The 25,962-nt window shown below is 35.5% G+C and overlaps 1 protein-coding gene across 2 annotated transcripts in view; it reads right to left on the bottom strand.

Moving 5' to 3' along the window:
- The window catches only part of SPATA16 (spermatogenesis associated 16), a 263,568-nt gene extending 238,538 nt beyond the window's left edge, over positions 1–25,030 (bottom strand). For both annotated transcript variants that reach the window (XM_012736408.3, XM_012736409.3), the window contains exon 1: positions 24,895–25,030. The gene's annotated coding sequence lies outside the window, so the exon portion shown is untranslated. The remainder of the gene's footprint in view (positions 1–24,894) is intronic.
- Between the last annotated feature and the right edge of the window lie 932 nt (positions 25,031–25,962).

Here is a 25,962-nt window from a genome sequence, read left to right as displayed (position 1 = left end):
AATGTTGTGAGCACGTTTCCTCAATTTGTTTCTTCTCCTAATAATGAAAATCTCAACTTTAAACACCTTTAAAGACAACTATTGTTCAGAATGGACTTTAAAGTAGATGAACATGACCTTCAACCTCACATTAATGTGAGCCACATATTCATCATGAGTCTACTATATTAATAGTTTTGAAGCAATTGTATCAGCATTGGATATTATATGAAGATGAGGCATTTTTCCAAAAGCACTATGCTCAAAATATATGGATAATAGTCTTTTGGTTCCAAGGTTTCTACATGCTATATTTGCTTCTAGATTTGTTTGAAAATATAAAATGTCCTAAGATCTAATAATTATTTGGTATGGTTGGTTTATATCATTTTGGATTCTTTCACTTTTCACATTCTGTCCTAAAAACAACTTTGTGGGGTAAGCAGGAATAAGGACTATATTTTGCAAAGAAACTAAGGGATGGAGAGGCTGAGTTGCTTATCCAAGGGCATACTGCTGTTTGTTAACAGAACCTACCCTTTCCTCCCTGGGACTGCTACTCACTAGCTCCTAGCCTGGGGCACTTCCTCTACTGCAAGCTGCTCTTTAGCATAGCTATTAATAATAGTAGACTTACATCAAACCACAGAGAAAGAAGAACACAGCAAGAAAGAAGGGCTGACTATAATAATAACAGTGAGACAAAAGCCAGCATCTGTGCTTCTTTTCATCTATAAAGACAGTGCCTGACTCAAGATAAAGTCTTCAGCAGTTTCTCAAAGCTTATAATTTTGTTAAGGTTGTTGATTATTTTCATTTGCTTTTTTGAAAGACAGCAGTTTGCCTATAAAGCACCTATAAAATACCCTGAACTTGGACCCAGTATGTCCTCAAGAAAAGTGAAGGAGGAAATGAAACTGTGCTTCTGGCTCTAACCTTTGAAGTACTTTCCCCCTCCTCACAGGTGTACATATGCATCATGAGAAAAAGTTCAAGGTCAGGTGAGGACATGTCAAAGAAGCTACTGTGACAGTCTTTACTGTCTTATAAGAAAGATCACATTTCATTAATTCTAATATTAATTACAGCTATCTTGGATATTAATTTTCAAAAGTTAAATACTAAAATAATATTTCCCCAGTGATTTAGACTGACATACTAGAGTTGTGTTTCTGTGGAGTGAAAACATTTAAAAGGTTGAAATTTTGGCAAGTCTGTGTGTAAGCGCACCCCAAGGGCCGTTCAGACTATAACGGGAGGCTGGCTAAAGGGAAGCCATTTTGCTTCCAGCATGCCTTCAGTTTGCTCCCTCTCAAAAGTTTAGAATTAACCTGTTACCTGCTTACACAGCTGCAGGGATTAAGATTAGAAAACTACTTTGAGGAAAAACAGGTCAAGTATCTGGAACAGGCCAACCACAGACTGTTGGTGACAAGATCCACCAGGTGACCTATTGTTTGCTGATAACATGATGACTTGCACAAAGCTTGCTTTTTGCCACCAACTTTACCTGTTCCCTTTACAAGTTGCTCAGTAAGCAGGGGATGAGATGGCCTTTGAGACAATAGTCTGCCATCGCCTCAGGCTACTGGCACTTGAATAAACCACCTTTTCTTCACCAACATTCTCCTCTCACGTCTGGCTCTTGGGTGGCAGGCAGCCAAAGCCCCTTTGGCGACCTGTGTTATGCTCAGCATTGAAGGAGATCAACAGGGATCACGGGCCCCAGCCACACAGCTTTACTCCAGGCAGCGCCCTTGTCCCTTTTTCTCTCTCGGAATCATTTGCCATCAAATATATCCTTTGGATTACTAATATGGCTACTCTGAATGGCAAGGGAAAACTTTTCTTATCTTGTGTTTGCTTTTGTGCCACATATGGATTGAGTAAAAATTAGCTTAAATCCTTCAGTTAAGATCTCTGGTTTATGGACACTCCTGGGTATGCATCTGTGTGAATAAGTTTCTCTCAGTAGCAGAGCTGCTGCTCTTGAAACTTGTTTAAAGCTCAAAATACCTGGTTTTAAAGATCTCTGGTTCATATTCATTCTCACAATAGACTGTAAAAATATAAACCGGAAATGTTGGTGTGTGAGCTGCCTCAGAATTTTCATGATATCGCCCAGGCATCTTATCTAAACTCTCTCTCTACTTAAAGCACCAGAGGCTAAAATGTGTCAGAATATCTGTAGCTGTTGTCGTTAGTAACATTTTTAGCATCTACAGCAGCATTACCTATCTGCTGTATTTATTTCACATCTCTTGTGAACACATATAAATGTATAAAGTTTTCTTTATAACCATTTCTTCTAGAGGGTAATTGTTCTCTCTCTGTCTCTCTCTCCATTTCTCTCCCTCCTACTCTCTCTTCCTCTGCCTATTTTTTCTCCAAACTCCCCCCACCCCAACTATCCTCCCAGCTGTCTCCCACCCAAGCCTTTCTCTCCCTGCAAGAAGAAAGGTTTTATTATTTTTAAGAAATAGGCTTCTGAATACTTCTGTATCAGTCCTTGAACCTTTCTATGGAAATCATTATTTTGGTTTTCAGGACAATTTTATAGAAGAAACAATAATAGAGAAGGGGAAAAAAGCATATATGGCATACATAGAGCACTCAGAGGGAATAAATATGTCAGCAAATGTTTAGCTTTCCGATATCCAGAAAATCAATTATTCCAAATTTATCCAAAAACCAATAATTCAACCTCCTCCCCTCCAAATTCAGAGCAAATACCTGAATGTCTAAAAGTCTCCTAGATGCACAGGCTGAAAAAAACAAACCCAAACAATATTTTTCAGTGCTGGTTGCAAATCAGGTCACTTTGATTTCAGATTTAGAGCCTATTCTTTAAAAAAAAAGTTGTTGTACATGTAGAGAAGAGTCATGGAACCTCCTGCTTACAGCTTTTAAAAATTATAAAACTCCATTTAAATAATATGGATTCAAGGCCTTTTACCACCTAGCCCAATTGGTGTTTTAAGCCTTATTTAGCACTACTTCTATAAATTCCCTAAAGTCAAGCTGAACTTCTTGTTAATTCCAAAATATGCCCGTTTTCAGTCTATCAACAAAGAATTCCCCATCTTCCTGTTTCCACTTCATTGTACCTGTCCAAACTTAGCCAGGAGTTATCCATTTTTACCTCCTCAGAATCCTGATGGCATTGATAGCAATTATTTTTTTATATCACAGTTGTGCCTGAATGGCTTATGTCTTCTAATAAGCTCCCTAAAAGAAGAAATATGGTTTACTTATCTTGACATTAGTCCAGTACTTTGCATAAAGCAGGCATTCAATAGATGTTGATCAATATGAATGCTGTGAATCAAAGGCTAACCTACATATTTTAAGAGAAACAAATTGGATTTTTTTTTTACAGGTATGGCCTATAACTTTCAAAAAGCTGTTTCTGAGGAGTTTTGCTGGACTTTTTTGTTGTTATTGTTTTAAATTTGGTCCTGGGTAAAGTACATTTCTTCTCTGATAGTTCAAGTGAATCATGTACCAGCTAGATTTAAACTATCAACCTCTTCACTTTTTTTTAGTAGTCAAGTTGATTAACATGACATTAGTCAGTGTTCCTGAGGCACTGAGCTATACTTTAATCATTACTTCAATAAAAGTACTTTTGGAGAAAACTACTAGACAATCATTATGTATGTCAAAGAAGTATTTGCTGATAACATTCTGTAAAAATGCTCATTCTTTAATTTAGAAGACAGCCCTGTAAAATTGATTTCCTCATAGAAACATGCCTGAGAAAAAGATCTCCAGCAAATATTGATATGAAACATTAAAACAGTCTCCAAGGTTCTACAATAAATACAAGTACAAGAAACAAAGAGAAGCTAATGTTCAATCATTTCCAGGGGGTAACCATTTTAAATTTATTCAGTGGATTTTCAACACATTTATTTTTTTTCCTCAAGTATTTCATCAAGTATTCTGTTCTATGTGGGAGTTTCTATTGCTTCATAGATTCAATCAGTGGTTTACATGGCTATTAGTACCACAGATTATTTATTAGATTTTTGATTGAAATAGGCAGCTCAAACACGGGCAATTCAGGAAAAGAGAATCCTTAAAAATGTGCTCTCTGAAACATTCAACATTACAGTTGCTATGGTTTTCTTTCTTAAGAAAAAAAAAAGATCTAATTTTAACTTGCTGTTAAATGTAACCAGAGAGACATTATGTGGAAAAACACCTTGCTTGTTAGTCTACCAGTACTTTTAAATATTTTTAAAAACACACTAAAAATATTTCTTCAATCCAATAATCATTTATTGAGCACCCACTATGAGCAAGGTATTGTGCTAGATAATATGAGGGAGATTAAACATGACCAAGACAAGGGTCTTGGCATTCTAGTGTTCATAGCTAGGGGTGAGGGTAGCTGTAGCATAGGGAGGAGAGACGCATAGATAAATAACTTTATACTGAGGAGATGCTCTCTGACTAGACGATGGACTGATGGAGAAGCAGAAATGTATCACAGTCCTTTTCCTATATTGATGTGTAGTTCTTTCAGAGCCTGGAATATAATAGACCCTCAATGCACATTTGTTATTAGAATCAATGTTAGTCTGAGTTACTATATACTACGGTACTATGGTAGTAATAGTGGACATGTTTCTCTGGGAACATGGGACTGATGCAGTTTTGAAAAATATGGGAAGGCTTTTAAAAAAATTTTTTTAGAGATGGGATCTAACTCATTGCCCAGGCTAAAGTGCAGTGATGCAATCATAGCTCATCTGGGCTCAAGTGATCTTCCCACTTCAGCCTCCCAGCTAGCTAGGACTATAGGCATGCACCATCATGCCTGGCTAGTTCTTAAAGTTTGTTTGTTTGTTTGTTTGTTTTTTGTGGAGACAGGGTCTTACTATGTTTCCGAGGCTTGTCTCAAACTCTTGGCTTCAAGCGATCCTCCTGTGATGGGGTCTCAAAGTACTCAGGTGTGAGCTACTGCACCTAGCCAGGAAGGTTTTTTAGAGAAGCAAGATGAGAAATGTTCCTTTGAAAGAAGTGCTCTTCTCTTTTATCCAAGTACCCATAAGAAATGGCACACTATTAGCAGAAGGGAGAGGTGCATTTAGCTTACAATGCTTGTTAATGGTGTGCACTGTCTGGGGGATGGACACATTTGTACCTCTGATTTGGGCAGGGCAAAGGCAATATATGTAACCTAAACATTTGTACTCCCATAATATTCTGAAATAAAAAATATAATAATAATAAAAAAGAAATACAAAATAAAACATACCAGATATCATTATATGTATAATAATAACCAACAGGTATTCTCCATTTACAAAGTTTTTTCAACAGATTAACCCATTTGGTTCTTACAACAACTTTTTTGCATAAATATTATTAGCCTTATTTTACTAATGAACAACCAAGATGTTAAACAACTTGAAAGAGATCACCAAGAAAGTTTACCAGACTTAAGACTTTAAGCCAAGACATTTTATATCAAATTTCATGCCTTTTGAACTATAGGATAATGAATTCTTCTACATGGCATCCCTAGTTGATTGGGATTTGTACTTTCCTTGCCTTAAAATTGTTTTGTAAATTTAATAACCAGGTATTTAGCTGTACTGCTGTTTTACTGGGTGAGACTCTCTTTAAAATGCTAACAAATAAACTAGTAATTTTTGGTTAACCTGAGTATATGAACCAAATTTGTTAAGAAAGGCATTAGTTTTTGAGTGTTTTGAAAGATTTTTAGTTGTGAATGTAATTATGCCCCTGTTATTTTTCAGCAGTCATTAAATTCAGAAAAAATGATATGGACATTATACTTTCACATGAGTAGATTCCAGGGAATTCAAACTTAAAATTGCCAAATATTTACCGATCACTAAATCACTAAATGGGAATAATGGCATCAAAGCAACTATACTTCTTTGTACCTAGTATATTGTAGTTATTTGCCACACTAAGCATTAGAAGGGAGACTTCATCATGGTATTCTATAGTGTAAAGGACATAAGTTTGGAGTTACAAAAAAAGATTTGAATTCCAAGTGTTTTCATTATTAATTGCATATTCTAGGAGAAAGTATCCAACCTCTGTAAACTTTATTTTCCTCGTCTGGAAATTGGGAATGATTGATACATGAGAATCAAATGAGACGATTTACATAAGAGAAGAGGTCTGGTAATTCTAAAGCAGCTCCTTGAATGAACATGCCTCTGTTCTTTCAGAGGCTAAATCCTTTTAGCCTCTGAATCTTACCCCTCCATCCTCTCAACAACTTTGCTGCTGCATTTTCCACCTTTCCATACCGTCTATGGATTAACTGTTGATGCACATGTTGATCTACCAATGCTTTTCTTTTAAGTAAAACAAACTCTTTTGACTTTCATATTGCCAAATGTAATGGTCACCTCTATGCTCCTATCTGCCAGACCTCTTGGCATAACTCTTCACAGGTGATACTCTCTCGTTAGTGGAAGATTTCTTCGCACTTGTGGGACACCTTGCACTTCCAATTTTCCTATCACTTCACTCACCACTCATTCTCAGTCTCTCTCTTCTGTTCCACCCAAGAGTCTGGTCCTGAAGCCCTTCTTGTCTTCAACCACATTCTCTCCTTAGATGATCATGTCTAGTCCTATGGCTTCAAATACCATCATATGCTCCTAACTCCCAGTGTTAACAACTCCAGTCTTTATATACTCCAAAAACTACAAAATTGTATACTCAACTATTTATGCAACATCTCTACTTGAGTTGTCTAATACATCTTAAAATTAACAACTCCCCCCAAAACCTCTTAATCTCCTTCTCTCAAATTGTCCCTTTCTCAGTCTTCCTATCCCAGTATATGTCACCCACATCTACTCAGATGGCCAAGACAGAACTTTACAAGTTATTTTTTATTGCTTTCTTTAACTAACTCCCCCTACAATTCATCATTTGGTCCTGTTGACTCTTTCTTTCCAAGGTCTGCCTCTTTCCATACCCCTGATCAAAACCCTCCTCTAGGCCCTGTAATCTCCTGTCTACATTATTAAAATAGCTTCTTAACACATAGCAGCCCAAGTCATCCTTTTAAATGAAAATCAGATCCCATTTCATTCTTATTTAAACTTCTTAATGGTTGCCCATAACACCTAGAATAGAGTATGAACCCTGATGCCTCTCCCCTCTTTGTAAACTCATCACATATCTCCTCCCTCCCCCTTGTCTACTATGTTTCAGCCCCCTGGCATTCATCCTGTTCTGCCAACTTAACAAGTTCATTACCACTTCAGAACCTTTGCACTAGTTGGGCTGGAATGTTCTCTCCACTGCATTTTTTATGTTATTCAGATCATGGTGAAAATGTCTATTTCCAAAGAAGCATCCTCTGATGAACTAGGGTGACCACCCCCACCCAGTCATATATCTTTATTTTTTATATATATTTTAATCTCTTGTACCCCTATCACAATGGTATTTACTTATCATATTTCATTCAAATCTATACTTTTCCACCAGAATGTGAGAAACTGTACCTTGTATACCTAGTTCACTGCTATATATTCAGAATGTGCTCAACACAGAGCAGGTACATAGTATATATTTGATGACTGGACAAATGGATGATTGTATCTTATGCAAATTAATAAAGATTCAGAAGTATCTTTGTTGTTGTTGCTGTTAAATCACTTTACAAAATCTTACAATGTGGTTGGGAGTTTCCTAATGTACGCTAGCTTTTTACACATTGGCTTCACCAGGGAAAGCTTCTCCAGGTGCCATGGCATCCTCATTTTTCCCTTTCTTCCTTATTTTTATTGTTTGTTGCTCTAAGCCATGGCGAAAATATTTATGATATACCTACTCTGGTCTTTTTTTAATTTTAGGCCTTGTTACAGAGTAAATAATTTCCCTGATTCTTTGTTGACATAAAACATGGCTCATTCTGAACCAAAACCTTCAGAAAAATCAGTCCTTTTTGGAGAGGTGGTAATGCTACAACTTGCTATCATTACAAGCGTGGTCCATAAGGATACAACTATACTTCTCCAAAATTCTTAATCTAATTTGTAAAAACTATAATTCATTTGCTGTGGCAGGAATATGAGGGTAGGAAAAGTCATGTTTCACTGTACTTTAGAGACCTTTGGCTACATTTCTTCTTGAAACTTAAGTGCAATCAGCCTGCCAAATTCATGAGCATCCTGAGAGAAAGTTAGAATCTTGTTCTGTTTCTCTGCAAACATTGCTCTATCCTTCTATAAAAGTGATCCAAGTTTCTATTTACTTAAGACGCACTATACAGATGTGTGAAGAAAAAAAAAACTTCCTTTAACTTTGGTCAACTTGTTAATTCTATCCATAAATTTCTTAATTATTAGACTTCCACTATATATATATATATACATATATATATATATATTCAGAATATTATGGGGGTACAAATGTTTAGGTTATATATATTGCCCTCACCCCACCCTGTAACAGAATTGTAGAAGGGTAGAGACAGAAAGGCTTTTAAAATGATCTAATCTAATCTCTTTATGTTGCAGAAGAAGAAATGGAGTTGTAGGCAGGTGAAATGACCTGGTCATAGTTACACAGTAAATCAATGCTTAGTAACCACATCTTGCAACTCTTTCAGAATTCTTTCTACCTTACTCCACTGTCTCCCACCACAATAAATAAGGTAAATGGTAATCACAATTGCCATTTCCAGATAAAGAAACATTTATTGGACAGCTTAATGCTTTGTAGAGACTCACAAAATTAAAGGACAGTAACTATGAAAATGTATCTTTTGAACTACCCTTTAAATTACTTAACTAATTGTTCTCAAACATGTTTTAAAGTTAACTCTACACAAAGATGGGAAATTCATCTTTAAAAAAAGAATGCAACTTTTTATTTGAAATAATTTTAAATTTACAGAAAAGTTGTCAAAATGATGTAAAGAACTCATGATTGTCCTTTACCCATATCTACGAATGTAAAACATCTTTAATAACATCTTTAATAACATTTACAATTTTATTTCCTTAATGTGTGTGTATAGAAATGTATCAGTATGTGCACACACACACACACACTTTATTTTTTCCAAGGCATTTGAAATAATGCCTGATGAATACATGATGCTTCATGACCCCTTAATACTTCAGTGCACATTTCCTAAGATGAAGGATATTTCTTTGTTGTAACATAATACAGTTACCAAATCAGGGATGTTAATATTAATACAATATTATTGCCTAATCTACAGTCTCTATTCCCATTTTGTCAGTTGTCTAAATAATGTCCTTTTAGTATTTTTCCTCCAGGATAAGATCCAGCCTAGGATAACATAGTGCATATATATAGTTGTCATGTCCCTTTAGTTTATTTACTCCAGCACTACTTTTTTCTTCCCCACAGCATTGCCAATTTTGAAGACTATGAGCCAGCTATTTTATAGAATCTATCTCAATTTTTATTTTTCTGATAGCTCCTCATGATTAGATTCATGTTAAGCAAAATGCTGTTGTGTCCTTCTCAGTATAACACATCCAGAGGCACACAATGTCCTTTCTTTGGTGATGTTAATTTTGATCATTTGGTCAAGATGTTATCCAGTTTCACCAGAATTACAGATTTTCCCATTGCAACTTACATGAAGTCTGTGGGAAGACACTTTGAGACCATTCAGTTATCTTGCTTCCTCATCAAACTTTCCTCCTCAATTTGCATCCACTGATGATTCTTGCCTGAACCAATCTAAACTGTGATAATTGCAAAATGGTGATTTTCCTTTCCCAGCTCAAGATATCATTAGAGTGCTCAGATGGAGAGCTGGTCACCATTAACGTACCTGCTAAAAACATTTTTAATCTGTCTTTTTCTGCCATATTCTCCAGTTTTGTTTTTTTTTTTCAATATATTGCAGGGGTACAAATGTTTAGGTTACATATATTGCCTTTGCCCCCCTGAATCAGAGCTTCAAGTATGTCCACCACCCAGATGGTGTGCACCGCACCCATTAAGTGTGTATATACCCATCCCTTTCTACCCCCTCCCATCTGCCCAACACCAGATGAGTGTTACTACTGTATGTGCACGTAAGTGTTGATCAGTTAATACCAATTTGATGGTAAGTACATGTAGTGTTTGTTTTTCCATTCTTGGGAGACTACACTTAATAGAATGGGCTCCAGCTCTATCCAGGATAATACAAGAGGTGCTAGATCACCATTGTTTTTGTGGCTGAGTAGAACTCCATGGTGTACATATACCACATTTTAATAATCCACTCATGTATTGACAAGCACTTGGGTTGTTTCCACATCTTAGCAATTGTGAATTGTGCTGCTATAAATATTCGAGTGCAGATGTCTTTTTTAAAGAATGTCTTTTGTTCCTTTGGGTATGTGCCCAGTAATTGGATTGCTGGATCAAATGGTAGATCTAACTTGTAGCTCTTTGAGGTATCTCCATAATACTTGCCACAGAAGTTGTACCAGTTTGCAGTCCAACTAGCAGTGTATGAGTGTTCCTAGCTCTCTGCATCCACACCAAAATTTATTGTTTTGGGACTTTTTAATAAAGGTCATTCTCACTGGAGTTAAGTGATACCTCATTGTGGTTTTGATTTGCATTTCCCTGATGATTAGAGATGTTGAGCATTTTTTCATGTTTTTTGGCCATTAGTCTATCTTCTTTTGATTTCGTATCTTCTTTTGAAAAGTTTCTGTTCAAGTCCTTTGCCCACTTTTTGATGGGGTCATTAAAAGGAGACTGTTCCTAAATTATTTCCCTCTGAGGTTGAACTAGATGTATATTTTTATCTAAGATCATTATAAATTACTATAGAATATGTTTTGAGGTGAGGTGGAGACAAGTAGAGAGTGAACATAGAAACCCCATAATTTTCAAACATGTTGTATAATAAAACTTTCACTGTTGACATTTTAATATTTTATAATATGTTTACAACACATTTTAACTTAACTCATAAAATGTCCTCCTCCTTCAAAGTTGGAGAATAGAGGGTCATTTTTAATACTTGAGAAAGTGTTGGATATGATTTTTTATATGATTTGCCTGAGGATAAATGGCACAATGCTGTATGGCACTTACCACAGAAGCTGGGAGAGGGAGAGGGAGAGGGAGAGAGAAAGAGAAAGATAAAAAAACTATTTACCTACATATGTATGCCAACCCGAAAGCTGGCATTATAAACATTATAAATAGCTGAGCCAAAAGTAGGACTCACTTGATTCTTTGCAAGATTCTTGGTTTGATATTTTACTAAAGATAATTATGAAGTGCTTTCAAGCAGAACCTATTTAGAACTTGTATATATTTGTCCTAGTTGAAAAGATAATAATTTAATTTCTTACTTGTATAGTTTTTTAGTACTATTACTTGAATATTTCTTCTGAATAATTTTTCAGGATAAGTAATGATACTGTGGAAATGCTTTTGTGTATGGGAGAAATTAACTTTGTAATTAAGATAGAGGAGGTATCAAAATAGTTTAGAAATATAATTTTTTACCTTTTCAATCATGTTTCACTTACATTTAATGAAGATTTACAGGTTTATGGAGTTGAAAAATATTTAAGAGCTAATTATATATTAATCAGCCACTAATATTTTCCCAACTGATCTCAGCATAAAAGAACCATAAAGTCAATGAACTGTTTGGAAAAAAAGTTTTGATATGTGCAAAACTTTAAAATAAATCTATCATTTAAAAATTACTATTTTGACAAACTGAACCTGACAAAATACATTATTCAAACTGTTACATGTTATACTTCTGCTTATAGGTAGTCTGGAGTACCAAATTAGAACTTCTGTTGAGAATGAATAAAAAAAGGAGGATAAGATGCCAAATCTCTCTTTGAGTATAGTGGAGGCAATGTAGAGAATATAACTTCCTTATCAAAGTGAGCTGACTTTCACAGCCATTTTATTCTAGGGGCATTTACCAGTGTAGAAATGGGAAGAGCCTGAGCATCTCAGCATTTCACTAAAGAAGGGGCACTACTGGGTGATGTAGAAACCAACACAGCTTTGGGTAGATATTTGGGGACCTCAAGCACAGATTTGTTTTTACCAATTTCTGGGGCTAAATGGGGCATGATGGAAAAGTGGAAAACCTGTGAAAGGAATGTAAAATTTTTGCAGTCTTATGAGACAACGACCTGCAGGAGGAAGAACTTTAGAGACACCCTAGACTTTCCGCTGAAACTCTTGAGAACAAGCATGAACCAAATGTAGACTCTTTTGAGGGCTGCAGCTCAGCATCAACATGGAACAATCTGTGATTCAATTAAGATGTACTATGTTATCTGCCTAGTGAAGGGAAGGATAAATCCATTGTGGAGGAAGATAAATCATCAGGATTCACCACAACTTTCTGTGTACAGTATTCACCATTTAATATTATAGAAAATTATTAAGTATGCAAAAATAAAAATACCTCAAGATAACAATCAAAAACCAAAATAAAAAGTAAACAATAGAAACATCTATGGTGATAAAGATATTAAAGTTATCTAAGGAATTTAAAAATAACTTTAATTAATATATTCATGTTAAGAGATGCAGCAATGATAAAGAATTTTACCAGAATATTAGGATCTATAAAAAGAATCAGATAAAAATTCTAGAACTAAGAAATATACTCTTTGAAATTAACTCATTAGATGGATTAAACCATCTGTCCCCAACCTTTTTGGCACCAGGGACCAGTTTCATGGAAGACAGATTTTCTATGGCCAGGGGTGTGGGGTAGTGGTGTGGAGGTGAGGTTTAGGTGGTGATGCAAGTGATGGAGAGCAGCTGTAAATACAGATGAAGCTCTTTCTTTATCTGCTTGTCCCCTTTACTTCCTGATGTGCGCCCCCCCCCCCCCCGGTTCCTAAGTTTCATGGAAGATATGAATGGGGTGAGGGGCACAGATCTCTGCAGCCTGGTCCCTAACAGGTGGCAGACTGGTACTGGTCTATGATCTGGGGGTTGGGGATCACAGGATTAAACAACATATTAGATATGGCAGAAGGTGGATTTAGCAAACTCAATAAACAGTCAATAGAAAACGTCTACATTTAAGCAAAGAAGTAAAATAATGGAAAATATAGAAAAAAACTTTTAGAGATGTAAAATACAGTAAACAGGTCAAACAGAATGTAGCTGGAGCCCCAGAAAGAGCACCAAGTAAGATTGAAGCAAAAGTCGGAGAGAATTCCAAGAGGGAATGAAGAGTAATAATAAGGTAAATATGTGAATATACATATAAAATATATGTATACATGTAGAAATAAATGACTGCTAAAAATTCACTACATAAAACAATAATAGAAATGTCTCCACAGAGTTTAAAATGTATGTAGAATTAAAAAGAATAGGAACAATGATACAAAAGGTGGGAGGGGGTAAGTGGAGTTAAAGTATTGTGATGCTTTAAGATTATTAAGGACTTGGGAAAAATCATTTGCATCAGATTGTAATTGTAAGAAGTCAAGAATTCATGTTGTACTTTCTAGGGTAAAAACTGAGAATTATAAAATATAAAATAATATGTAGCTAATTAATTAATACAGTAAAAAATTAAAATACTTTTTATTAATCCAAAAAGTGTGAGAAATAAAAGAGATCAGATAAAAAACTGATAGCAATATGGTAGACATAAACCTAAATATGTTATCAATTACTTTAGGTTTAAAAGTAATAAATATTCTATTTAAGAGACTTTGTTATACTGGAAAAGGTCACAAAACCAACTATATTCTGCTTCAAAAAGAAACACCTTAAATATAAAAACATGGAGAAGCTGAGATAAAACTATGCATGAAAATATAGCAAACATCAACCAAGCATTTTTATTCCAAGATGACTGCCTAGAAGTATTTCCAGCATGCCTCATCCACTTAGAAGAACCAAAATGTGTGTAGACAATTATGCTTCAAATATATTATGCAAGAGGGAATACAAGAGTTCAACAAAAGAAAGAAGAAATTATTTAATGAAATAGCAGATGAAAACCATCCAAATCTATCTACCATTCAATCTAGCAATCCCACTACTGGGTATCTACCCAAAGGAAAAGAAACCATTCTATTAAAAAGACACCTGTATGTTAATGATGTGCCCATCAAATTATGAGTGGATAAACATAATGTGGTACATATATACCATGGAATACTACCACTTGGCCATAAAAAGGAATGAAATAATGTCAATAGTAGCAACTTAGTTGGAACTAGAGACCATAATCCTAAGTGGAGTGTCTCAGAATTGGAAAAACAAACATCACTATTTCACTAATAAGTGGGAGCTAATTGAGGGTACATATGGTCATAAAGTGGTGTAAAGGACATTGGAAACTAAGAAGGACAGAGGGTGAGGGGAGTGAGTGGTGAAAACTTACCTAACGGGTACAACATACACCATTCTGGTGACAGGAACACTAAAACTTCTGACTTTAGCATTATACAATTCATCCATGTAACAAGAACACTTGTATCCCCCAATATTGTGAAATAAACATTATATATTTAAAAAGATATAGGTTGCCAAAAGGGGAAAAAAAATCCCGATAATCCAACTATATGATGCTTTCAAGAAAATCACCTTACTTGCAAAGACAAATAGACTGAAAGTAAAGGAGTAGAAAATGATATTTCATGTAAACAGAAGCCAAAAATGAGCAGGAATAGCTATATGTAAATCAGATGAAACAGACATTAAATCAAAATATTAAGAAGTAGACAAACAATGTCATTACATAATGATAAAGGTATTGATTCAGCAAGAGGATATTACAATTCTAAATATTTATGCACTCAACAATAGAGCATGGAGATTCTTAAAACAAATATTACTAGACTTAACGAGAGAGACAGCAATGGTAGAATAGTGGGGGATGTCAACACCCCACTCACAGTGCTAGACTGATCATCTAGAGAAAAAATCAACAAAAAAAATTTGGATTTAAATTGGACTTCAAACTAAATGGACCTAACAGACATTTATAGAATATTCTACCCAACAACTACAGAATATAAATTCTTTTCATCAGCACATGAAACAGTCTCCAAGATAGTCCATATGTTAGGCCACAAAACAAGTCTCAGCAACTTAAAGAAAGCTGAAATCATATCAAGTATCTTTTCAGACCACAGTGGAATAAAAGTAGAAATCAATACCCAGAGGAACTTCGGAAACTATACAAAAATGCATGGAAATGAAACAACATGCTTCTGAAAAATCATTTATCATCAAATTAAGATGGAAATTTAAAAAGTTTTTGAAACAACTGAAAATAAAGAGAAAACATACCCAAACCTGTGGGATACAGGAAAAGCCATACTTGGAGGGAAGTTTATAGCATTAAATGCCTATGTCATTAAAGCCAAATGATTACAAATTAACAAACTAATAACCCACCTCAAAAATTAGAAAAGAACAAACCAAACCCCAAATTAGTAATAGGAGAAAAAAAAAAAACAGTATTAAAGATCAGAGCAAAACTGCAAGAAATAGAGACCAAAAAAAAAAAAAAAATCCCAAAAAACAAAAACAAAAAACAACAAAGGATCAATGAAACAAAAACTTATTACTTTGAAAATATAAACAAAATTGATAAACTGTTAGCTAGACTACCCAAGAAAAACAGAGAAGACCCAGATAACCTAAACCAGAAATGAAAAGGGAGACATTACAACTGATACAAAACACACAACTGATACAAAAGATCATCAGAGACCATTATGAGCAACTATTGCTCACAAACTAGAATATCACAAGGAAATAGATAAATTCCTAAAAACATACACCCTCTCATGATTGAACCAGGAAGAAATAGAACCAGGAAGAAATTGATCCTGAATGGATCAATAATGAGTAGCAACATTGGATGAGTAATAAAAAACCTCCCCAAAAATGAAAGCCCAGGACCAGAAGGATCCACAGCTGAATTCTACCAACCATGCAAAGAACTAATACTAATTCTCCTGAAACTGTGCCAAAAATAGAGGAGGAAGGAATTCTCCCTAACTCATTCTATGAGGCCAGTATAACTCTAATACCAAAACTAGAAAAGGACACTACAAAAAAGGAAAACTATAGGCCAATATCCCTGATAAACACAGATGCAAAAATCCTCAGCAAAATACTAGCCAACTGAATTCAACAGCACATCCAAAGATATCACACAATGATCAAGTGGGAGGCAAGGGTGATTCAACATATGCAAATCTATAAATATGACACATCACTTAAACAGAATTTAGAACAAAAACCATATGATAATTTCAATAGACACAGAAAAAGCATTTGATAAAATTCAGCAACCCTTCATGATAAAAGCCATCAACAAATGAGGCATGGAGAAACCTACCTCAAAATAATGAAGGCCACTTATGACAAACCCATAGCCAACATCATACCTAACAGGGAAAAGTTGAAAGTATTTTTTCAAAGCACTGGAACAAGACAATGATGTACTCTTTCACCACTCCTATTCAACATGGCATTGAAATTTCTAGACAGAACAATCAGGCAAGAAAAAGAAATGAAAGATATTCCAAGGGAAAAGAGGCAATCAAATTATCCCTGTTTGCTAATGATAATATCTTAAATCTAGAAAAACCTAAAAACTCCACCAAAAATCTCTTAGATTTGATAAAGGAATTTAGTAAAATTGCAGAATACAAAATCAATCTACAAAAATCAATTTTTCTATGCACCAATAATGATCTGAGAATCAAGAATGGAATTCCATTTATAGCAGCCACACAAAAAAAGTCTAAGAATAAATTTAACCAAGGAAGTAAAAGATCTCTTCAAGAAAAACTACAAACCACTGTTGAAAGAAATTGTAGATGACACAAACAAATGGAAAAACTTCCTGTGCTCATAGATTGGAAGAATTATTAATAATATCATTAAAATGACCATATTGCTTGAAGTGATCTATGAATTCAATGCAATCTCTATCAAAAATTTCCACAGAATTATAAAGAAAAATTGTAAATTTCATATGAAACAAAAAGGAGTCTGAATAGCCAAAGCAATCCTAAACAACAAGAGCAAAACTGGAGGCATCACATCATCAGACTTCAAATTATATTACAAGGCTATAGTAACCAAAACAGCATAGCAATGGTATAACAATAGACACAGAGATCAATGGAGCAGAATAGAGAACCCAGAAATAAAGCCACATATTTACAGTTAACTGATCTTTGACAAAGCTGATGAGAACACAGACTGGGGAAAGGACACCTTTTGCAGTAGATGGTGCTGGGGAAATTGGATCACCATATTCAGAATAGTGAAACTGGGCTCATATCTCTCACCATATACAAAAAAATCAACTCAAGATATGTTAAAGAGTTAAATGTGAGACCTAAACCTTTAAAAATACTGAAGAAAATCTAGGGAGAATTCTTCTGGTTATTGGTCTAGGCAAAGAATTTATGACTAAGACCTCAAAACCACAGGTAACAAGAACAAAAACAGACAAATAGGTTTTTAAACTAAAAAGCTTCTGTACAGCAAAAGAAATAATCAACAGTTAGCAGACACCCCACAGAATGGGAGAAAATATTTGCAAACTTTTCATCTGATAGGGGACTAATATCCAGAATATACAAGGAACTCCAAACAATAACTACAACAACAAAAACCTCCAAATAATCCCATTAAAAATGGGCAAAGAACATGAATAGACATTTTTCAAAAGAAGATATACAATTGGCCAATAGTTATACGAGAAAATGCTCACTAATCATCAGAGAAATGCAAATTAAAACCACAATGAGACATCATCTTACCCTAGTCAGAATGGTTATTATTAAAAAGATAAAAAATAACAGATGTTGGCCAGGATGCAGAGAGAAGGGATTGCTTATGCACTGTAAATGGGAATGCAAATTACTACAACCTCTATGGAAATCAGTATGGAGATTTCTCAAAGAACTAAAACTAGAACTACCATTCAATTTAGCAATCCCACTACTGTGTATCTATCCAAAGGAAAGGATGCAGAGAGTGAAATGATAGGTAATGGAGACTCAGAAGGGTGAGGGCATGGGAGGGGTGTGGATAATGAGAAATCACTTAAGGTGTACAATGTATGTGATTCAAGTGACAGATACCCAAAAAGGCCTAATTTGACCACCAAGTGCATGTAATGAAATTGCATTTGTACCCCATACATTCATATAAATAAATTAAAAAATCAATCAAGATAATGGGATAGTTCTGCCAATATCAGACAAAGTAGGCTGTATGGAAGGAAGCATTATTAGAAATAAAAAAGGTATGCTAGTTATTAGTTTACAGTCCCTTAGCTCCAAGCCTATGTATCACTCTATATTGTGATACTGGAACTGAACTCTGCAGAATACATTTTAATTTTTCCAATTGGATGAAAGTTAGATTCTGCTGATAGAAGGTACTGGAGAAGCACTGCAAAGCTGGAAGAGGAAGAAGGGACTTTTTCTACTTATACTGCTCTGTTTAGGCCAGCAGCATGTGTGCCAATTTGTAGGGGTCCAAGCAGCATCTACCACTGCAGTGGGGGCCCTCACAGTTCAGTGAAGGTGTTCTTTGGTCAAGTTTCTTCACCATCATAGCCGCACTCCTCTTCCTGTTCTTAGGCAACTGAATCCCATTTCAGCGAGTTCCCCTAGCAGCCACAGTCTCTCCTCAGGGGTCTGAAACTTAGCTTTGTATGACATCCTGTGAGGTGCCAGGTTATTTCCTTGTCCATGTCTCCTCATCCCCAAGGATGTTGCAAGTTCTATTTCTGTAATTCTTCCAGTTTTCTTTCTGTCCCTTTTAGTAGTTAGCCACTTTTTATCCAGTTAACAATTCTTTGTTGTAAATCTATTTAATCTAGTTTTTTTTTTCTGACTGGACCTAAACAGATACAGAAGGATATTTTATAAGTAAAAAAGGGACTATAAAAGGAGAATATAGCACATTTTTTTCTGTGGCATCATCATAGCTCACTGCAACCTCAAACTCCTGGTTTCAAGCGATTCTCCTCCTTCGGCTTCCTGAGTAGCTGGGAAGACAGGTGTGCACCAACACACCCAGATAAGTTTTCTATTTTTTTGTAGAGACAGTCTTGCTCTTCTTGCTCAGGTTGGTCTCAAATTCCTCACCTCAAGTGATCCTCCCACCTTAGCGTCCCAGAGTGCTAGGATTACAGATGTGAGCCACCATGCTCAGCCTGATAGCACAACTTAAAATCTGTATTCCATCAACAATGTGGCTTTAAAATACATAAAATTAAAACTGACAAATAAAATGAGAAATTGACAAATCTCCAATCGTAGTGGGAAATTTTAACATACCTCTGTCAATGGCTTTTGGAATTTCAGACCAGAAAGGAAAGAAGGAAAGAAAAAGGAAATAATAAAAAAAAAAAACCCTTTAAGAATATGGAAGCTCTGTGCAACACAAGTCACAAACTTGACTGAACTGACCCATGTAAAATCCCACATCAGAGAACATTGGAGTGTGTATTTTTTTCAAGTGCATCTGAAACTTTTACCAAAATTGACCATGGCTCACTCATAAGTGAAGCCACAACAAATTTCACATTTTATATAGAAATACAAAGGGCCAAGAATAGCCATGATAATCTTGAAGAAGAACAAAGCTGGAAGACCTTGCCAGATATTGAGAATTACTGTAAATAAAGATATAGTAATTAAGGCAGCATGTTTTTGATACAAGAATAAACAATTAGACCACCTGAATGTAATAAATGGCCTGTTAGTAGACCCACATATAAATCCTCATTGAATTTATGATGAGTTATCTTGCCACGCAATGGGAGTGCTGCAGAAAGCCTGGTCCTCACCTAAGTGTGACAGTGCTGGGAGGCGAGGCTTAGTGGGAAGTTTGGGTTATGGGGGCGAGTCCCTTATGACTAAATGAATGCCAAGTGAATTCTTACTCTGGTAGGACTAAATTCGTTACTGCAAGAGCAAGTTGTTATAAAGCAAGGCTGCCTCTTGTGCAGCCTTTTTCTGTACACCTGCTTCCTCTTCTGCTTTTCCACCATGTTGTGACACAGCACAAGGTGCCCACCAGAAGCTAAGCAGATGCCAGCACCATGCTGCTTGGATCTTCCACCCTCCAGAATCATAGGCCAAATAAATCTCTTTTCTTTATAAGTTACCCAGTATCAGGTACTCTGTTAGAGCAACAAAAAACAGTTGAAGCCAGAAAATAGAATTATATTCTTTTTAATAAATGGTGCTGGCCTATGTCAAATGCAAAAATATGAAATTTGATGCCTACCTTACATAATGCATAAGAAAAAAAATCTCAAAATGCATTGCAAAACTAAATGCAAAAAAAAATAATGCTTTTAGAAGAAAACAGAATGTTTTCATGACCTAGCCAAAATTTTCTTAAGCTGAACATAAAAAATAATAAATTGGATTATATTATGCATAACAATTTTTGTTCATCAAAACAAATCATTAAAAAATGAAAAGACAGTTCATGGAAGGAGAGAAAATATTTGTAATACATATATTTGATATGGACTTATATCCAGAATGCATGAAGAACTTCTATGAAAGAAGACAGATGAAAAAGACCCAGTAGAGAAATAGGCAAAAATTTTTAATAGACAGTCACAAAAGAGTATCTCCAAATGGCCATGAAAAGATTATCAACTTCATTAGTCATCAAGGGGCTGAAAATTGAAACCACTTTGACACCTCAACAAATCCACCAGAATGGATAAAATTAAGAAGACCGACAATCCCAAGTATTGTCATAATAATTGGGAACTATAGTGACCTAATGACCAGATCAATGACTTCAGGTTCAACTTTACCTCAGTCAACACCCAATCCTAGGGAAAAGGTGAGAAGAAGGATGTCTCAATAGAGGCCAGTGAAAAGCAGAGAAGACATTGACACAAGGTGTCTTCCCTATTCTGCAGCCATATAGATGAATAACCTTTTCTTTCTTCTTGGGAAGAAGGAAAAAAAATGGTGACTACTTAAGAGAGGAATATAGATTTGAAAGGGAATTTGAATGCAAAGAAGCTATTTTAAATCATTACTGAGTTATCTCTGATTGGAAAGTTTAAATAGTCCCCCTCCGAATTCCCACATTCCAACATTGGTAGAAAAGGGGCTAAAGCTCAATGAGTTCTGCTATAAAAATAAATTTTGTCTGCTTCTTCCATCATGTTTTATATAAATGAGCCTGTACCAGTGTAGGGCGACATCTCTAAGTGTCACTGTCCCAGGCAGAAGCAGCACTCTCAAGCCTGGAGGAAAAAATGAATTAGGCTCTCGAGGGACTTTTTCAAATGGCACTTTCTTCCTCTTGTAATCCAACTCCATCCCATTATGTTAAGAGCATATTGTAGATCTGGAAGCATGAAAATATGTTGAAAATTAGGGAGGTCAAAAATAAGTGGAAAACAGAAGTGATCACTTGCCATCGAAAGATAAAAACAAAACCAGATGATCTGTTTAGTGTAGCTGCTGGTCTAACCAATTCTGTGACAATAGACAGAATAACATGAAGGTCCATGGAAGACAAGATCTGTGGAGAAGACATAGCAAATGCAGAAGATAAAGCTCTTAGGACTTGCAGAATGTCCTTCATTTCATACATTCATGAAATTGGCCAATGAATGTGTTGGCAACATCTTGAAGGCATTTCTGTACATAGGATGCTGGGTTGAAGTGTTTAAATTCATAAATGGTGTCAATTTGAATGTATTTCAAATCTTTCCCCTCAATCTGGTAATGACCCTCGTGTTTAATACGATCTTAACTACATCAGTGATCATAAAAGATGAGGAAATTAACTGAGAGATCCAAACTTTTGAAAGCCTTTAATTAAGCCCTGGCCCCAATATCTAAGGACATTTATTTAGATGCTTTCTATGTGTTTATTCCTCCATTGTGCTTCTTCTCAGAGGAGGATCCTATGAACTCTCAACACACACACACTCTCTCTCCTTCTCTCTCTCTTTCTTTCCCTAGAGTGGAGACTAGATAGGTCTAGACATATGTGCTAGAGAGAACTATTTTGATCCTTTTTTTCTACACCTTAAATTTAGGTTTCCAAACGTCTGTTCAACAGGGATGTAAAGTGGTTATTAAGTACCAGTTTTGCTCCTTACACCTTCAAGTTAACAAAATTGAGCTGATTTGTAACAACTTAAATGCACACATTTTTTTGGAGGGGGGGTGACAATACAATATCTTCTCAAGCTATAACAGGTGATCATTCAAGACAGCATTGAATTCTTCTGCTTGAGCTATGCTGGCTAATAGGAATTTAAGTGAGAACTGGTGGGAAAGCACTGAAGCATTCATGCATGTGAAATCAGATGAACACCCACAATGTGGAATTTCCTAAGGAAAGTTAGTCTAGCGGAGAAACACAGACCAGGTTGAGTGCCAGTAACTTTTAAACTAGCATGTGGAGCTATCATCCTAATAAACAATAAGGTAAAGGTGTCTGAAAAAAAACCAAGATCTATATTTTCAAATACATTAAAAAATATCAGCTCAGACAGTAATATACAATTCCCTTCCTCTGAAGAAAGGAATTTAACCTTTTTAAATTTTGATTCTATATATTAATGCTTACTTTTGAAAGACATATGTACAACTTATTTAAGTAAATCTAAAATAAACAGCAAGATGGAACAACTAAGTCATCTATGAAAAGGAATTGAAATCAGGAGCTAATTTCTATTCAGCAATTATAATACTAGTCTTCCTGAAACATTTCCCTTTAAATGGTCTTACTTAAAACCACATCAATTTTCCACTTGTCATGCAATTCTAGATTGCAGTGTGACTTTAGCTTCAGTTCCTACTCATGAAGGTTAAAGAGACACATTGTAACACTAAATCTTGTGTCAAATCAGCTCAATTACCTTTCGAAGTTGCCCAAATTGTGAAAGATTAGTGGTTCAAATATATGAATTCTGTACATTTCAGAGTAGACATACATAGTTGTGCATAGATCTATATCATATCATGAAATATGTAAATAAATTTACCCCTGAAGATTTTCAAAAATGTTGAGATAAAGCCGAATCTTTACTCTCAGGTTATTTTATAATAATTTTCCCCAACATGTGGCGAATTTGGAATGATGCTATTATGTGATAGCCATCGGATACTCAGTTTTCTCATTTACAAAATGGAGTTAATGATAATATTAATAATACCTGACTCATTTGGTTGTTAAGAAGAGTAATAGAAGAAGGTTGCCCAATAATAGTAAAAGCTCAATAAATATTAACTGTTATTCTATCATTATCATTGTTTTTATTATTGCTGTTATTATTCCTCAGCAATTTTTTAAAATTAGACAATTAAAAAAATGCTCCTTCTATTGGACAGATGGCTCATGCTCATTCATCGTGTATGTTTTGATATTTAGCCAGAGCTGCAATAAATTAGTGTCTATTTTGGTGCTCTTTAAGCTAGACTGCTATAATATTTTATTTTATAACATCTTTGAAAAAATTTAGCAAGGCTCTTCATGAGTGCAAAATGTTACAACTTGAATGTTACTTTCCAAGATGACTCAATATATTCTATACCAGTTGAGAGACAAGATTCTGGGCTCCCTGATGTAAAAGGATTTAAAAACCCTTGAGCATATGGTGTTGGTATTACTTTTGTTACCATGTCTTACCATTGTTGGAGTACCTATTCATCTATTTTGAACTGATGTGTCACATAAAATGAAAAAAAAGTAACAATTTGCAGCCACATTCTATGCATAGGGATTTAGCTTTAGTCATTACGTATCTCAATTACAAAATGTTCTCCTGCAGAAAGGAATAAACTATGGGTTTATGCCTGGAGATCATTTTAAGGTTCTGTATCTCATGATTCATGTTCATTTGTTGTTTTAAGTTGTAATCAATTTACAAGGTGCTGGTTTCACTGTTCAGAAGATGAACTAATCTTGGAAGTTCAACAATTTCATGAGCTTAGGATAGTTTCTGTTATAATATTGTTAATATGTTAAACTTAATCATAAGAGGCTAACCAAAAGTACTTATCAATACAAAATAAGTTTTCATACATTTATTTCAAACTAGTGGCTTACTAAAAATGGCAAACACTTCCCTGATGTTTCAAAAACAGAGAGACCCTTACTTATGCTTATAAATATTTTTGAGGGGTAAGAAATAGGAAATGCAAATTTTAAACAAAATGATAGCTATTTTTCATTGCTCATGCTGAGCCACCTTTGAAAGGCAAGCCCTTGTGGAAAGATATGCATTCTTTCATTCACTCATTCATTCATACATCAAGCATTCCGTACAAGGCATGATGTTAGGATACAAAGATGATGACAGGGTGTGTGTCTTAGAGAGAGGAACCCAGTTTGTCTCTCTTCCTAAAACCTTCCTCTGCGACACTCAATGTCTTAAATCCACAGTAATATCATGAGTTAAGGAGACAACAGCCCATATTGCAAATGACAAACGAAATCTGAATTCTGGAATTGTCATTTCTCACTGGACCAGAAGTAGATGTCCTCAAATTATACCTTTTATTAGGAAAATACAAGTTAGGATAAAGCAAAACAAAAACAAACAAACAAAAATCTATTGTTCAGAAACCAAGTGGAATCTTAGCCTTTCCTTTCTCATCACAGTTGGGATGGGATAGGGCGAGCCCGTGTTGCAGACAGGGGACCACTCTGGAACGCCCGGTCTCCTAACCGCCCACAGGAGATGATTTCTCGGCCACTTACTGGGACTAGCTATAAGCAATGTTCCCTATTCCTCAGGTGGGAAGGAAGAAAGGAGCTCCTGTTTTTCCAACTTACTGGAGCTCTCCCCCTGAGGTCACCTCCCTTCCTTCCTATCAAGCCACTGAACTTGAAAACGTTTTAAATGGGCAGACCTGCTTCTCCTCCTACCTAGGGAGTTGTGGCTCAGCCCAGCGGGGGCGGGCGAAGTCCGGAGGCCTCAAGGCTGCCGCATCTGCCCACGCCGGCTCCAAACGTCCCAACCCGAGGCCACACTGGTCAGTGCGCTCGCGGGCGCCCCCTTGGGAGCGTCACATTCCTCGCGGCCTGCCCCGCCCGCACGTCGCTAGGGCCACACGCCCCTCCCTGTTCTTTTCTCTGTGTTCCACCTGGTGTTCGTCTTCATAAAATCAACATTGGTTTATATTTTTCCTTTCAGATACTAAGAGCATTATGATCATTAAAATAAGTTGGAAAATGTAAGAAGATGTACATAAAATAAAACTCACCTGTATTCTAGGGAGAAGCAGTAAGAACATTTTAGTGTGTATCTTTGAAGTCTCTTTCCTGTGAATAAATGTTAAAAAAAATAAATAGATCGTGTCTCTTTTGTGCCTCTTTCAGACACAAATACATACGTATGGTATGCACTTTATAAATACACTTTATAAAGGTTTGCATATCTTTTTTAAAGGAAAATAATTTTAAAATTATTTTTACTCTAAAACATACACATGTAGAAGTTTATAAATCCTACTTATATATTTAAAAATAAACATTTTAAAAAAAGAATAACCATGTATCTTTCACACATTTTAGGCAGAACATTATCGATAATTGATACATTTGAGGAAACCTATGTACCCCTGAAGTTTGCATCTTTCTCCTGACCGCTGTTGTGACTTGCATGACAAACATCCCTTGCTTTTCTTTATAGTTGAATAGATCATATATGTATCACTTTTTATTGAAATATGCATATGTATAGAAATAGGAATAAATTGCAAGTGTGTTCAATGAATTATCACAGTGAATCCACCAGCGTAATGACCCCCCTAATAAAAATATAAAACATTCCTAGCATTAACGAAGCCCCTCTTAATCACTAACCCTTTTCTTTCCCCAAAGGTAATAACTGCCCTGGCTTCTATCACCATAGTATAGTTTTATCTGTTTTTGGATAGATAGTCTAGTCATGACTACTCTGTATTGCCATTAATATAGATATCTTTACAAAGT

This window comes from Microcebus murinus, chromosome 1 (assembly GCF_040939455.1).
Source record: "Microcebus murinus isolate Inina chromosome 1, M.murinus_Inina_mat1.0, whole genome shotgun sequence".
NCBI classification, from domain to species: Eukaryota; Metazoa; Chordata; class Mammalia; order Primates; family Cheirogaleidae; genus Microcebus; species Microcebus murinus.
The sequence above is the reverse complement of the archived record's forward strand: the minus strand, read 5'-3'. Positions and strand labels throughout refer to the sequence as shown.